This window comes from Cavia porcellus, unplaced genomic scaffold (assembly GCF_034190915.1).
Source record: "Cavia porcellus strain 051 isolate PalLab524CR breed Dunkin Hartley unplaced genomic scaffold, mCavPor4.1 scaffold_31, whole genome shotgun sequence".
Lineage (NCBI taxonomy): Eukaryota > Metazoa > Chordata > Mammalia > Rodentia > Caviidae > Cavia > Cavia porcellus.
The window spans coordinates 33098442-33113710 of NW_026947514.1; the positions used below are offsets into that span (position 1 = coordinate 33098442).

A 15269-nucleotide genomic window follows, 5' to 3' on the forward strand; every position below is an offset into this window, starting at 1 on the left:
ACAGAAACCACAACTACTCTCTATGGCCACAAATGGAGCTGGGGGAGAACAGCTTGCTGTGACTGCCGGTCACAATCCCACAGCCTCTGGCCCTCTTCCCCTACTGAACCTTATCTTCACTCAGATTCTTCATCCCAACAGCCTTCTTTTTCTCCTCTCAGACATGCCACTCAGTTCCATTCTTTTTTATTGGTTGAAATTCTGCCCAACCTCGAAGCTCACAGCCTTCACTTCTTTATAAAGTGTCTCTCATGGCTCCTAACCCTACCCAATCCTCCTCCCGCTGGTTTTCTGGAGATTCGCATTAAGTGAGGGTTTCCCTGTTTCAGGTCCCCGCAGCTGACTTGCTTGGGAGGACATGTTATTTCTCATTTCTGCAGAAGCAATCAACTGAGCTGGATATGTAACTCACATTTCTAAGTGGAGGGCTAGATTTTGAGAGGGTAGAAGATGAAACAAACTGAATAAGAGGGAGATGATTAATGACTTTCATGGTTCATGGGGAGCTTATCTCAACTGTCAAGAGGTTCTGGTTGTGTAAGAGTTTGTTAATTCCTATAGTATCGGGGTGCAGTCTGCAGTGGAGGCCTGGGCTCTTGAGCCTCAAACAGGGTACAAGGAACTTAGACTTTCATGTTTGCCCTGAGCAAGTAATTTGAATTCTGTGGAACCCGTCACTCATCACTGGGAGCCTTTGGAAGGGGCAGAGTATAGGCCAATCTGCTCTGTGGGTCGTGGCTGGTCTCTGGGCTTTGGTGCAGCTGCTGGGAATGGATGCCAGCACAGACAAGCTCTTAGGAAGCCACATCCTGCTGGGACGTCAAGGCCTAAAGTGAGCACCAACCCAGGACAAGACCAGCACACCTTCTTACTTCATTGGTAGAGAACAGTAGAACCCAGAGACCATCTAACAGCAGCCTGGAGGATTTGGGACCCATTTGAGGCCACAGTTTAGCATCCTTTCACCCAGAGGAGGAAAAAGAGTGCCTCCTTTCTTACTCCTTCCCCAGAGTTAAAACAATGAAAATCAGTCCTCATTATCCCGATAATTAAGTCCTATTCAGCCAGCTGACAGCGGCCAAAGAATGATTTTTCTGTGCTGCACTGTGTGGCTGCCCTCCCTGGCCCCATTCATGGTCACTGTGTGCATTTAATCACTCTTAGCTGGGCTGAGCTAATGAAATGCTGGGGCCTTGCCCTGCCCTGACCCTGCTGCTATTTCTATCTGAGCTCAGCACGTCTTTTGCTTGACAGTTGCAACGGAACAAGCAGATTTTTCTCTCCCATCTATGGAGTGTAAAGAGCCTATTTTGGCAGTCCGTGGGGCTGGGGACCCCGCTGGAAACCCAGTGAATGCCCTGGAGGTTAACGCGCAAAGCTGTTTTCCAGACTGAGAGGCGGAGGCAGGAGGGGGCAGAGGGCTGGGACTGGAGGGTGAGGAGGGCTGCGGCCCCAGCGGAGGAAGGGCTGGGGCTGTTCTGGGCAGGAAGGGAAGATGAGCCCCAAAGAAGTAAGGGGCCATGAGATGGGGTGAGCTGATCTATCCTGCCGCAAACGTGAACAAAAGCCTTTTGTTGGTTATCAAAAATCTCCCTCCCTCCATGGGGTCAAAGTGAGAAAATCCATTCCGTTGGGTTTCCAGTTCACAAGGCATGGTGAAAGGGGAGGATCCCACAGAGAGGAGAGAGACTGCTCTCTTGAAATTCCTAGTTGTTGTCTTAATGAGTCTCCAACATTCTGAAGTTAGAGGCTGAATTGCCAAACTTACAGGCTACCCATACTGAAATTTTGGAATTTTCTGTTAGCTGGTGGGGCAGGCTGGGGGGGTCGACTCACAACTTTTCTTTGAGGGAACTTGGAGAAAAGATGGCAAAACCATGTATTCAATGTGAGAACGTGGTGGATTTTTATGGAAAAGACATATCTAACAAAGGACTTAAATCAGGGTGACAAACTCAAATGCACCCCAGGCCACAAGGTCAGAGGTCACCAAAATGAGTGAAGGAAGACAGGTGGGAACTGTGACCAATTAGAAAACACTGCCCAGTCCTAGTTAAAGCAGGCAGTAGCTGCTCAGCTCCAGCCCCTTTTGGCCATACAAGCAGGCAGGGCCTGATGACGAGATGGTTTTTTCCCTTTTCTCTTTTTCTTTCTGTCCCTCCCTCCTTTTTTCTTTCTTCTCTCCCTCTCTTCCTCTTTCCATCCCCACTCACCCTCCTTTCTCTCTTTAAAACCAGACACCTCTATTCTTACACAAAGATTCCCAGTTGTTAATGTTGGAAACTGTGCTAGCCAAACAAAATACGCTGGCATACTGCAGGCCCACCCCTAACATTTGCAGGGCCTGGGGCGAGAGAACAAATGGAGGCCTACATATCATATGTCTAAATATTTAAAAGGTATAAATCAAGCCCATGAACTGTTAAACAAAATATGTTCTGTCTGCCTACAATGAAAACATATGCCTTCCTAATGACCCAGAAGCCAGGTGTGAATTCAGAGTTCTGGGATACCCTGAGGTTGCTCGCTGAAATGGGGCCCTGGATGTGGGGGAGGGGTGTTCCTGCCCCCCCACTTCTTTTCCCACCCGTAGCTTTGTCCAGCATCATCAGGGACGGGCATACGAGGTGGATCCCTCAGCCTGTAGGTCATGCTGTCTGTCCCCTGGTGCCTGTGAACAGCTTCCCCTTGTCTTGCTGTGCACACTGGGTTTAGCGAGCCCTGGGGGACATACTGCAATGGACTTGGGCATATTTAATAGGAGGACTCTGGGATCCTAGGAACTGGACAGCGGTCTCGAATGAAGAGCATGGGTGGTTACTTCCCTTCAGTCCATGTGACTAGAGAGGGCTACGTTGAGGGCCTCAGTGCAGGTTCAAGGCAAGGGTCCTTCCTAGCAAGATCGAAGTATGTGACTGGCCCCAATTTGAGATCTCTGATTTGAGTAATTCTCTTAGTTGCTTTTCTCACTGCTGGGACAAAATGTTCCCATAAATTAAATGAGGAAAAGTTTATTTAACCTCACACTTTGTAGAGGTTTTAGTTCACAGTCAGTTGATTCCAAGGCAGGATGGCATGGCAGGGACATCACAGAGGACAAACAGGCATGGAAGCAGGCTGAAGACATTATCAGCAAGCAAAAGCAACAAGCCTGCCTTCTTTCTGTCCCTTTATATTCTATCCAGGCTGCAAGCCTATTGACTGTTGCCACCCACAACCAGGGTGGAGCTCCTATATTCACACTCACTCTTAATTCCAGTATTACATACCTTACTCCAGCACCGTGCATCCTAGATCCAGCCACTTCTCCAAAGTTCCACCTATGAGTGCATTACACTGCAGGGACATTTAGACATAAGCCGTAACAGTAATGAAATGTTGAAGAATAAAGATGTTTTGAGTCTTGGCCTGGCTTTCTGACTAATTAGCTATGTGAACTTGGGTGAATGACAATTTTTAAACCACTGGTTTTTATTTGACCAGATAGGAGCAAAATAGCTCTTCTAACCAGTTTGCTTAAGAAATAAAATGAAAGTATGCTTGTGAAAATATAACGATGACCAAGAAAATCACTGCCATAAGACAAATTTTATCAAAGGGAACATTGTTGTACAAGGTTTTCAAGGGAAACAATTTAATACAGAACACATAATTTATAGGATTATTTTATAATACCCAAAAAATCAAATACAAAAGAGTACAAGAAATCTGTCCATACACTAAAGACCCAGAGAATTCAGCTGAGGGCGTAGATCCCATGCCAGTGTCCTACATGAGTCCAGCTAAAGACCTAGAGCCCCTGACAATGCCTCCTACAAGTCCACCTGAAGGCCTAGAGCCTGCAACAATGTTTCATGCAAGTCTGTTTCACTGATCTGGGAAGATCTGCACTGGGAAGGCCCAAAGGTCAGTAGTGGAAGCTAGAGAGTCTGCACCAGCAGGATGAAGATTTGTGCCAGCAGGCTGAGGAGTCTGCACTGAAACCAGGAAGCAATGCTCAAGGTAAGAACTAGAGCGCTCCTGACAGCCGTGGTCAGCAACCACGAGGACCAGAGCTCCTCCGACAATAACAGCTGAGTTCATATCAGAAAAACCAGTGCAACAAGCTCCTCCAGGAGAGCCAACAGCACCATCTCTTCCTCTCTAGTTCTCCTTTTTATGTTGTTGGCAACTATCCTGGGCGGGGAGGGGGGGCCTCCACACCCAGCACCACGATGATTCAGTTCATCTGGGTGTTACAAGTTGATCACCAGTTACAATCCACCACAAACATAACTGAAGATTTCACTCAAAATATCTCATTAAAAGTCTTCTAATCCCAGGTATGGACTGGATCTAGAAGAAATTAAACAATAGTACATAATCATTGAGAATTTTTTCTTTCAGTGATCTCTTAAGATGAATTTTGTATCACACTGGTCCTAAAAATTTATTGCAAATGTGAGAAAACAACCTGAAGCCTCCAGGGATTTCTGGCTCCTTTCCAAGAGCATCGTCCTATGATCAACATTAAAGCAGAATCTATCGTTAGGGGCAGAAGCTGTCATATTGTGATAGTCATTCTAGAAATGTTGAGTCTCAGTTCTTTCTTTTTTTACCCTTCTTTTCTTCTTTTTTTTTTTTTTTTTTTTTTTTTTGTAGCTCTGGGCATTGGAACTCATGGATACTGAGCTCTCTCCCCGGGCCCCCCTTATTAATCTTGAAACAGGGTTTAACTCAGCCAACTTGGCCTCATATTTGCAATCCTCCTACGTCATCCTCTTCATGGCTGCGATTACAGGTGGGTGCCATCAGGCCCAGCTTTGATTCTTAATATAAGATAATGGGAAATGTGTAAAAGGGGAAAAACTATTTAAAAGAGGAAGTAAATACTAAAATTTTCCAGAAGGCTCTCAATAAGTAAGGATCCAAGAATTTTATGTTTAGAGGTTTAAAAAAAAGTAATTTCAAACCATAGAGGTAGACCAGGTTTTACAAAGGGAAACTCGTACTATCAGGAAAATATTTGCATGACAGTAAATTTAAGAGTTCTTTCCAAAGAAATATTGTTTGATACAGATAACCATGTGAAAGCATGCCTGGCCTGCTACTGAGAGATATCCAAGTTAGACCAATTCAGACAGATTTAAAATAAGGTGGAGAGGAAATAAAGATTTCAATTTCCCACAGAGCAGCTGGGCATCGTGGATGTTTGTTGTGTCATAACATCTAGCACTCACTTCCCTTCTAACACACTCCAATTTCCTTTTTGGGGACAGTCTTTTCCTGGTAGGATACAATCTGAGGATATAGCTGGTAACTAGGATGTCTGTGAACCAAGTTAGGCCGATCAGATGGTGCCTAAAAGAACGTGAACTTTGAACAGAAGGACAAAGAGAATGCATATATCATCCCATCCAAAGGGAGAATCCTGCCTGGGAGGGTTGTGACCCTTACCTGGATCCTGGAAGCTTGCTCACTTCTTTTCCATTTCTAAGACTGGCTCTCCTGCCATCACATGCTGTGAGTCCCTCCACATCCTGGCTTTAAACTCCCTCTGGCTTGTTACCCAGAAGCAGTTCTGTTGCATGCACCCAGAGAACCTTGGTGAATATAATGGCACTGGCAATGGTGGCGCTGACCTTTAGTCAGCTTGTAAGTTCTGCTGCGCCCTTTCACACGCTCCGACCCCAGCAAGTGTATCTCCCTGAGGGATATGACACAGAGGCTTAATGCTGAAACAGTGGCACTGGCCAGGGCTCCTCTACCCAGTTACATGTTCTCATTTTCTTTCTTGATTTTTCTGGAATGTTTGGATATTCATTGAGTGTTTCACTCAATAGCGTGAGCTGCTCATAAAATGGACACCAGAATCCCAGCACTGCAAAGGGCTCCCAGAGTGAGTTTGTAGTTGCAATCGATAGAAAAACAAAGTCAGCTTGATGCTCACAAGGCCTGCTGGCAGATCCACGGGCCAGTTTCACATGGTTAGAAATGAGGTTCCAATGTACACTGGCTGCCCTTGAGAGAAGTTAGTGGGGAAGGGCGGAGGGTTTGCCAGGTGGTGGAGTGGGACTATGCAAGGGCTAAAAATGACAGAGAAGGGAGATAACAAGCGTAAGGATGTGGGGGAAAGAAATAAAAAAGATCTGGGAACTGATAGCAGAAAGCACCTGGGCCACCAGGCAGATGCACATGAGTAAAGTATGGGATGTGAGGAGCAGCACATGCCCTGGACCAGCTTTCCAGCTAACTTTTAAAAATCAGTGTTAATAAGTACTATTTAACTTTTACCTTCGGCTATCACTAGAGTCCAGCCTCTTTGGTCATTTATTATCCCCTGTGCTCTGGGATTGTTCTGTGTATCTACCAAACAGGAAGGGGATAATGTGGAGGTAAAGAATATAAAGGTTCTAGACTGAAATCAAAGCTAGAGAATGTCTTAACTTTATTTTTTTCCTTTTTTTTTCCATTTTTCCATTTTTACCGGTACCGGGGATCGAACTCACGACTGCCTGCTTGCAAGGCAGGTACTTATGCCACTGAGCTAAATCCCCAGCCCCTGAGAATGTCTTAACTTTAATTCAATCACTTGCTGGACCCGTGACCTTAGGAAAGTTACTATGGACCTGGCCCTCTGGACCTCAATGTCCTTCTTTATAAAATGAGAGCAGTAATAATAACTACACATAAAAGGGCTGGGCAGGTAGTTCAGTGCTAGAGCACTTGCCTGGCATGGATGAGACCCTAAATTCAATCCCCCAGCATTGCAAAACAAAAACAAACAACAACAACCAAACCATATAAAACACTTGGTAACATTCCTGGTACATTAGTGCACAATAAATATTAGTATGATTCCTCAATTTTAAAATGTTTATTGATCATTCACAATGTTCCAGGCACTGTTATAGCCCTTGAGATGTATTCATGAGCAAAACAGACAAAGATCTTTACCCTCAAGGGGTAATACTTCAGTGGCATTTATACTTCAGTGGGATTTATACTTCAGTGGCACGGCAGGGGGCTGGGGTAGGGGAGATACAATGTCGGTGGTATTACTGATTTTGACCCACTATTCACCCACTCCACTGAGCTTTCTAGAACTCCTCTAAATCTTTATCCTCTTCTTTGAATGTTCTGTTCATCTTCAGGCTTTATCTAAAACCCGATTGGCGCTGAGGAAATGGTTTTTCCCACAGCATTCAAAACTGGGGTTGCTTTTTCTACCACTGTCTACACGAATCCCAGAGTTTGAAGAGAAGCTGGCTTCCTTGCTTGCCACTGTTAATCCCCAGTCCTCCTCCTTTATCCTTCACTGACCATAGCTCTTTGGATGCCATCATGGTTTAAATCTAAAAAGTCCCCTTCATGTGTTCAGAAATGGGGCTTTGGGAAGGTGATGGGATCAGGAGGACATTATGCTCATTAATGGATCAATCCACTGACAGACCTATGTGTACTTTTAGGAAGTGGGGCCAGGTTCGAAGAGGCAGGTCGCCAGGACTCTGACTGGAAAAGGTCTATCGTCCTCCTCTGCTCCTTTCTCTCAGATCTCTTCCTGACCACCAAGACCCAGAAGTGCTTCTCCTCCACTGGACCCTTCCACAATGTCTTTCTTGCCTTGGAGCCACTGGACTAAATCAGTCGTGGTTGGAGCCAGCTATGGACTAAATACTCTGAAACCCAGGAGCCAAAATAAACCTTTCCTCCTTTAAGCTGTGTGGGCCACGCATTTTGTTCTAGTAACACACAAAAAAAAGACTAAATCAGATGCCACTCTTTCAGACTACCTAACCCTTGCACTACCCTGCTGCCATCAATCAAGTTCTCCATCACTGAATTCCTGAACGCTTGGGCACCTAACTCACCTCCTGCCTTCCATTCCCATGCTTGTCATCATTCTTGATGCCCTTAATAATTTTGATCCAGCTGGGGATTTAGCTCAGCAGCATAAGTGCCTACCTAGCAAGTGCAAGGTTGTGAGTTCAATCCCTGGTACCTAAATAAATAATAATAATAATTTTGATCTCTGAGTCCCTGCACCTCCTCACTTCCAGTGACCTTTCCTCCTCTGTGTTAGTAGGACCACAGCCTACAACTTGTCATCATTCCCTTTCAGGTCTAGATTTGAGCTGTCATACAATAACACCACTTCAGTCTGTCTAGTCAAACTTCTCTGGTGTTACAACTCCAATAATTCTTTTTACAAGAGACCTCCAGTCAGTGAAGCTCATTTGCCCCCTCTTATTTCTTATTTATCTTCATCCATCATCAATTTCATGGTCCATTATGAATAAACACTGTCTTATATTCCTAGTAAACCACCAGTATCAGATCAAACTGAGTTACTGACTTAGGCTGAAAATGTCCCTAATGTAGTTTAAGATGAGTGAAGAAAATAATTCAACTGAATTCACTGATTCCATTGTAAATGCATAACTGAGCTCTCAGATGAGTACTCAGCCTTGCCCAGAAATGCTACATGGCCTTTTTAGCAAGTTCATTGTAACTTTTCTAAGAGCGTGGATTCTTTCTTCTGTCAAAATCCCATTGACCATCCACTCTTTGCTAATGATCTCAATTCAGGTTTCACTGAAAAAACAGAAATACTCAAGACAGAGCCTCCTCATCTTCTGCCATGACATCTGCAGAACTGCTGGTGTGGTATCTATCTTCCCTTGTTCCTACTAAAAGCGACGCCTCTGCTTGTGCTTTGGATCTGCACCTCCCCGGAGGTCCCAAGGACTTTGCGTCTCTCTTCTGCACCATCAGCTTTTTCTACGCTATGGATCGCACTCATGAGCATACAGAGCTCAGGGGTCGTCTCCTCTTAGAAAACCCTTCTTTGATGCTATGTTCTCCTCCAGCTGTCATTTTGTTCTCTTTCTAAGTAGTTGTACCTAGTGTATATAAAAATGCTGTTAACTTTTGAATAGTGATGTCACATTCATAAAACTCTATTCTTATTACTTATAATAATTTTCCTCCACAATAGAATTTTTGCATAAATGAGTTTAATATCTTTTTTTGTACTGGGGATCAAACACATGACCTTGAGCCTGCCAGGTAGGTGCTGTGCTGAGCTATATCCGTGGTCCAAGTTGAATATCTTTAAAGAAAAATCATTTCATCCCTTACCTTTCCAATTTGTATCTCTTGTTTCTCTTTCATATCGCATTGCACTGGTAGTACTTCCAAAATGCTATTGAGTAAGAGAGATGATAGTATCCTTATCTTTCTTCTGACTCTCCTTTTTACCATTGAGTGTGCTGTTTGTTTGTTTTTTTAATCAGTACCGGGGATCGAGCTCATGACCACACGCTTGCAAGGCAGGCACTTATGCCGCTGAGCTACATCCCCAGTCCCAAATGTGATGTTTATAAAGGAATTATATGTTCTCTATGGGTGTGGTAATGGGGATTGAGACCAGGACCTTCACACTAAGCCCCGGGCATTTCTTATTGTTTATTTTGAGACAGGGTCATGCTCAATTGTTGAATGTTACATTTTTTCTCTTTTCCCAGAGAGGTCTTGCTGACCAGAGAGGTTTTATCTATTTTAAAAGTCATTTCAAATAATTGAATTTAGATTTGTTGGCTCTAGTCTTTTTGTTCACTTTTTTGGGTGTTTACACTTACTTTTGACATGTTTATTTTGTTTTCTTTGAATTTATTTTTTCCCTTGCTTCTAAATTTAAACATTTAATTCCCTTATATTCAATTTTTAATTTAATGAATTATAGGGTTTTAAAATTTCCCTCTAAATGCTTATTTCTGTTTTTAAGCTTTGATATATAATTTCATTATTTTTTAAATTATATGGACTATTTAGAAGAGATTGTTTTTTAATGTATGTTAAGTATCTTTTATTGATTTTTTAAAAACGTAATTCTACTCTGCTCAGAAAACATTTATATGCTAAACTTTTGTTAAAATTTTGTTGAGACCCTTTTGTGTGGCCTGTTATGTCAATTTATGTAAACATTCAATGTTTCTTAAGAAAGAATTTATGTCTCCTATTGTTAGATTTTGAGAAAAAAGCGTATCAGTTTAAGGTTACATTTTTTATGTTTTTAATAAGTTTTTGTACACTTTAAGTCTCTTAGCATGATAACACAATTTGCAATTATCTATTTTTGCTTCGCATGTTTGAGGCTTGGTTGTGTTTTTAGGTGCCTACAGGTTCATGATTGTTATGTTTTTGGTGGCAAATTTCTGTTACTACTACGTGTTTCTCTTAATCACTATTAACATATATGGCCCTTAATAATATTGTATGTGGGGCTGGGGATTTAGCTCAGCGGCATAAGCACCTGCCTTGCAAGCAGACAGTCGTGAGTTCGGTCCCCAGTACCGATTCAAAGGAAAAGGACAAAAAAAAAAAAAAAAAATTGTATGCTATTGATAGTGTATCCTCATCTTCCTTTGGGTTAGTATTTTATGGTGTCTCTCTGTGTTTCTGTCTGTCTGTCTGTCTGTCTGTCTGTCTGTCTCTTCCTCTATCCTGGGGACTGAACCCTGGCAAGTGCTCTACTACTGAGCCATGTCCCTACTCCATCATCTGCTGCCTCTTCATTTCTAAGTTTCTGTGTGGTTTGACCTATCTGTGTCTTTTGAAAAAAGTTCATAGTTCTAGTCCGATAAGCCCTGATTTTTAGTAGGTACATTTAATCCACTGATATTTATTGTGGGTATTGTCATATTTGATTTATTTCTTCCATTTTATTCACAGTTTTTATTTATCTTCCTTCTTGATTCCTTCATTTTTCTCTGTTCCCATGCTCTGTTAGGTTATAAAGTTTTCTACGTTCTATATTTTCCCCTTTGTTGGTTTGAAAACTTTGCTGGTTTCTCTTCAGGATTATACTCAACTTTTACCACACACATTTAACTATAAATTCTTCAAAATCTAAAGATTTTTGGTATCTTATTCTCCTCTTGAGCAAGGTAAGCCTCTAAGCATACTTTACCCAATGAACATTACCCTTCTTATATTATCTCAATTGGTCTTTTGATTTAATCTTTTCTTTTCTTATGGTTATAATTGAACCTAAGGCCTCAGGCATACTAGGCAAGCACAGTAAATATTGATCTACACCCTAAGCTCAATTTTATTTTTATTTTAAATGCAGGGTTTACTTTTCTGGTTTTGTTTTGTATTTTGACACACAATCTTACTGTGTAGTTCAGGCTGGCCTGTGTAGTTCTTGGCAGTCTTCCTGCCTCAGATTCTTGAGTGCTAGGGTTACAGGTGTGTAACACCATGCCCAGCTCTGGATTTATTTTTATAATCTGTAGAAATAAGTGCATTTTAATAAATTTATTTCTAAGACTCAGTTTTCTTTTTCTATTATACATTTTAATAGTTCTTTTAATGAAAATCCAAGACTAAGACAAACTTCATTTTTAAAAAATTCTATAGATTCCTTTATTCTTAACCTGCATCTAAATATTAGCTTAGTTATATATAATTCCAGATTAACAGTTTTTTTCACCCCTCAGATCTTTAAACATGCTACTACTTCACTGTCTCCTAGAATCTACTGTTAGTAATGAGATGTGCATTATCATCAACACAGCCGTCATTTCTAACCAAACTCTTTTTTCTGGCAACTTTGAATATTATTATTTTTTGTCACTGAAGTTCAGTAAAGTTTTAAACAATATACATGGATTTATTTTTATTTACCCTAATCACTATTTAAAGTACATCTTTTCAATTAATATCTTTTCAAATACTGCTTCTTTGCTAGCCCCTTAATACCTTTCTTCCAGAACTACAACTAGATATAAATTGGAGCCTCTCAATCGGTCTTCCATGACCTTAACTTTTTCTATGTTTTGGTGACTTCTTCAGTATTATCTTCCCATTCACTGATCCTCTCTTTAACGATGTCCCTATCTAGAATTTATCCTATTTTAGTCTTATAGTTGGTTCTTTTTCATATTTACTATTTATTTCATTTCTGCTTGCTTTATTTCACAATTTTCATTTAAAAATAGATGTTACTCTTCGTTGAGTATTTAAAGATACTTAATGACTTTGTCAGATTTTTCTATTGCTTTCTTTTAGGCAGACTTCGTACACCAAATGTTGATTTTATTCAGTGTTTCTTATGTTGCGTATCTTTGGTTGCTAATGCTGAGCGTAAGATTCTCTTTCTTTCTTTCTCCTCATTTTTCACTCCTGCCTTAGAGATTCTGTACCCGTCTCTGCTGTAGAACAGAGTGCTGGTTTGATATCCTGCTTGGTCACTGTATTAGTAATCTCTGCCTGTATAGGGAAAGCATCCCAGCTTGTGTTGCTGGGATATGACTACTTCCTCTCTCATCCACAGGATTACAGCTTCATAAAAGCCATGGCCTTGTGGTCCGTGATCTGACCTTTTTTCTATCTTGTTATTTCCTTTCAAGCAGTAAGTCTGCCTCTGGGGACCTGCCACACTTGGAACAATTTTTAGTCCCTGGTACTCCACAAAAGCCTGCTGTCCTGCTTCCTGAGGACAATCTGGAGAGGGGGGGAAAATCTGTATTTTTTGAAACAGAATAGAGCTAGAAATGATTCGAAGTTGGAATAAACTTATTATCACTTACTAACTGGGAGATTGGGAGCTAATTTACAAAGGTAGTTCAAGTTTCATTTAACTCACTCATGAGACAAAATAACACCTACCTCACAAGATCAATGGGATAAAGCTTAACGTAGTGCCTGGCCCCCAGTAAATGTTCACAGCATCGATTGGGATGAATATTAAGTAACCATTTTTAAAGGTAAACAATTAGTTCCAGACCAACACATATTTGCTGGTTGGGGCCTCCTCCCAGAGGCTTTCTCCTCTATGCTTTTGATGCCTCTCTTCCAGCACTTACTGATTAAGATGTTTAATTAAAGAATTTTAACAGGTTGATCATGAGTTCTTATAAGTCAGATGAAACAGCTTATTTTGTTTATGATTCATGTCATTTCAAAGTATAAGATAGTTTACAATAAAAGACACATGTACAATAAATTGACTCAATAAGAAAGAGAAATTTAAACCAGAGAAAAGGTAAATAATTAGGACAAAAACCTGAGTTAATTGCTACTGTAGTCATACGTTACATTTTTTCAAGTCTTCCTGGCAGCTAAAGGCAAAAAGGAGGAAATGTGAAGGGTGACATAATTCTCAGTGACTGAATTTTTTCTCTTAAGTAGTTTAGCAAAACTGTAGTGGGCTAAGAAACGTCTGAGGCCACTCTCCACTCAAGCCGTCTGGTGTAAGGGAGGAAGAAATTCTTTGCAGGGTTATGGTAGTGTCTTTCCACACAGCTCTGGCAACAGGTTAGACAACTCTGAGCTTGAACTGCTTAGTGCAAATCTAACTGGCGTCAGCAAACTGAAATTGAAGAGTTTTTCAAAACAATGTTTTCAAAATTTCAGGTATAAAAGTATATATTTATCAAAGATTTGAACTATAAAGAAGATAAAGGAGAAAATACAAATAACCTCACAACCTCATTCAGGAACAAGTGTTACTGATATTTAATAAATTTCCTTCCAGACCTTTTTCTATGCATACTTTTATTAGCCGACTTCTTGTAGTTTTTCTAGCTAGATGATTCTATAGATTAGTAGCCTTTGGTGCAAATGGCTCTCACATGTATCATAAACACCGCTCACGTAGTACATACCTGATGTGCTGGACACCACACAGATGCACTGTGTAACTCCAGGCCTCTCAACACCAACAGGCACAAGGAAGTTTTCCGTGTTTGCAGAGAGGTTATATAATTTGTCTAAATCACACAGAATAAAAGGAGGCACCAAAACGCAAATCCGGGTGTGTCTGAGCAGCATATTCTCTTTCACTGACAACGTCCTGCTTCTCAGAGACACGGGCCTCTCCCTGTCCCCTTTCTGCTCTTTCACGTCTCCCAGAGCAAAAGTGCCCGAGTTTGACAGCAGCTCAGCCATGTCAGAGGCCTCAACTGGCCATCCCAGAACTCAGAAAGCCCGCTCCTCCGTCCTCCTTTCTCCCAAATTTTTCTCCTTTCCCCCTTTTTCCCGGCTTCCCCACATGCTAGAGATCAAGAAGCTAAATTATCTAGGTTGCCAGGTTAGCTCAGAGAGCTGTTCTGATGGACTTTGCTTTGATAGAATATGTAATTCAAACCTTTTTCATGGGGATCAAGTTAAGAAAAAGTCAAGAAACTCAGTTCTATTGTGCATAGATTTACTATACCAAACAGTATGAGGATTTTTTTGGTCATTGTTATTTTGGTCATTGTGGTTTATAGTTGGCACTTTGAGCAGATGTGAATTTCTTCTCTCCTGAACTCTGTAATCTGCCCAAGAAACCTCTTTTAGGCAAGCCACAGACTGAAGTACCCTGAAGCACCCCCTAGCAGTCACTAGGCACCACTGACAGACCCAGGCCACACAGTTATCAGGCGAGGTTGGCTGTCAAACCCAGAAGGGGCAGTCTGTTGTGAGTGGCTTCTGTCCAACATAAGCAGTGTTCCAGACACTAGGGACGCCTCCTGCCTAGAAATGAACCAGTTTTCTCCCCTCTCCTTTTACCACTTTTGGGGAGCAGTGATCTAAATCCCAAGGAACCAGGTGCCCTGACATCAGTGGCTGGAGGCCACTGCCTGTGCAGCGAGCCCCTATCCTGTGCATGGAGCGCTGTCTGGCAGAGTGGACTGTGCCAGTCAGGGTAAGTCAGGCTGGGTTGCGGTGGGTGTGATCAGCCATGGAGGTGTCCTCCCCGCACCACACTTACATAACTTCAGGCACAAGCTTTGTCCTCCCCGACAATCAGTCATCTGGCTGTGGCACACCAGAGCCTACTTCCTCAAAGAGATGCTTGTGGAGAAAAACATTTTAAAAGAAGATGCACCCCTGAGCATGCATGCTATGGACAGTGCAATTATTCTCAATTTCTGGAAGTGTAATACACAGCAAACCATGAAGAGGCTGGCTTTCCTGAAGTGGCAAATGCCTTGCCCTGAACTTGGGGACTCATTTAATAATAACAAGAACAAGAATGAGAATAGTAACTGTATGTTTACGGCATAAATGAGAACAGTAACTGTATGTTTATGGCATAAACATGTCAGACACTTCTCAAACCACTTGACATATATACTGTATTAATTCATGGATTTTACAGATAAAAAAACCAAGGCATAAGTTTAAATGACTTTCTAAATGCCACAGAGTTAGTAAGTTCTGAGCCATAACCCAGGAGTTCTAGCTTCTTAACCCAGCTCAGAAGTTTGTTTTGGAGGTTCATGTGGGAGGAATAA

The 15269-nt window shown here is 41.8% G+C and overlaps 1 long non-coding RNA gene across 2 annotated transcripts in view; it reads left to right on the plus strand.

Moving 5' to 3' along the window:
* Positions 1 to 15269, plus strand: part of LOC106028207 (uncharacterized) — a 76992-nt gene that overhangs the window by 44735 nt on the left and 16988 nt on the right. The window contains exons 3-4 of one of the 2 annotated variants that reach the window (XR_001201802.2): positions 4642 to 4780; positions 7449 to 7666. The exons of the other annotated variant lie outside the window; for it this stretch is intronic. This is a non-coding gene — a long non-coding RNA (uncharacterized LOC106028207). Of the gene's footprint in view, positions 1 to 4641; positions 4781 to 7448; positions 7667 to 15269 lie in introns of those variants that run through there. 2 annotated transcript variants of the gene reach the window in all.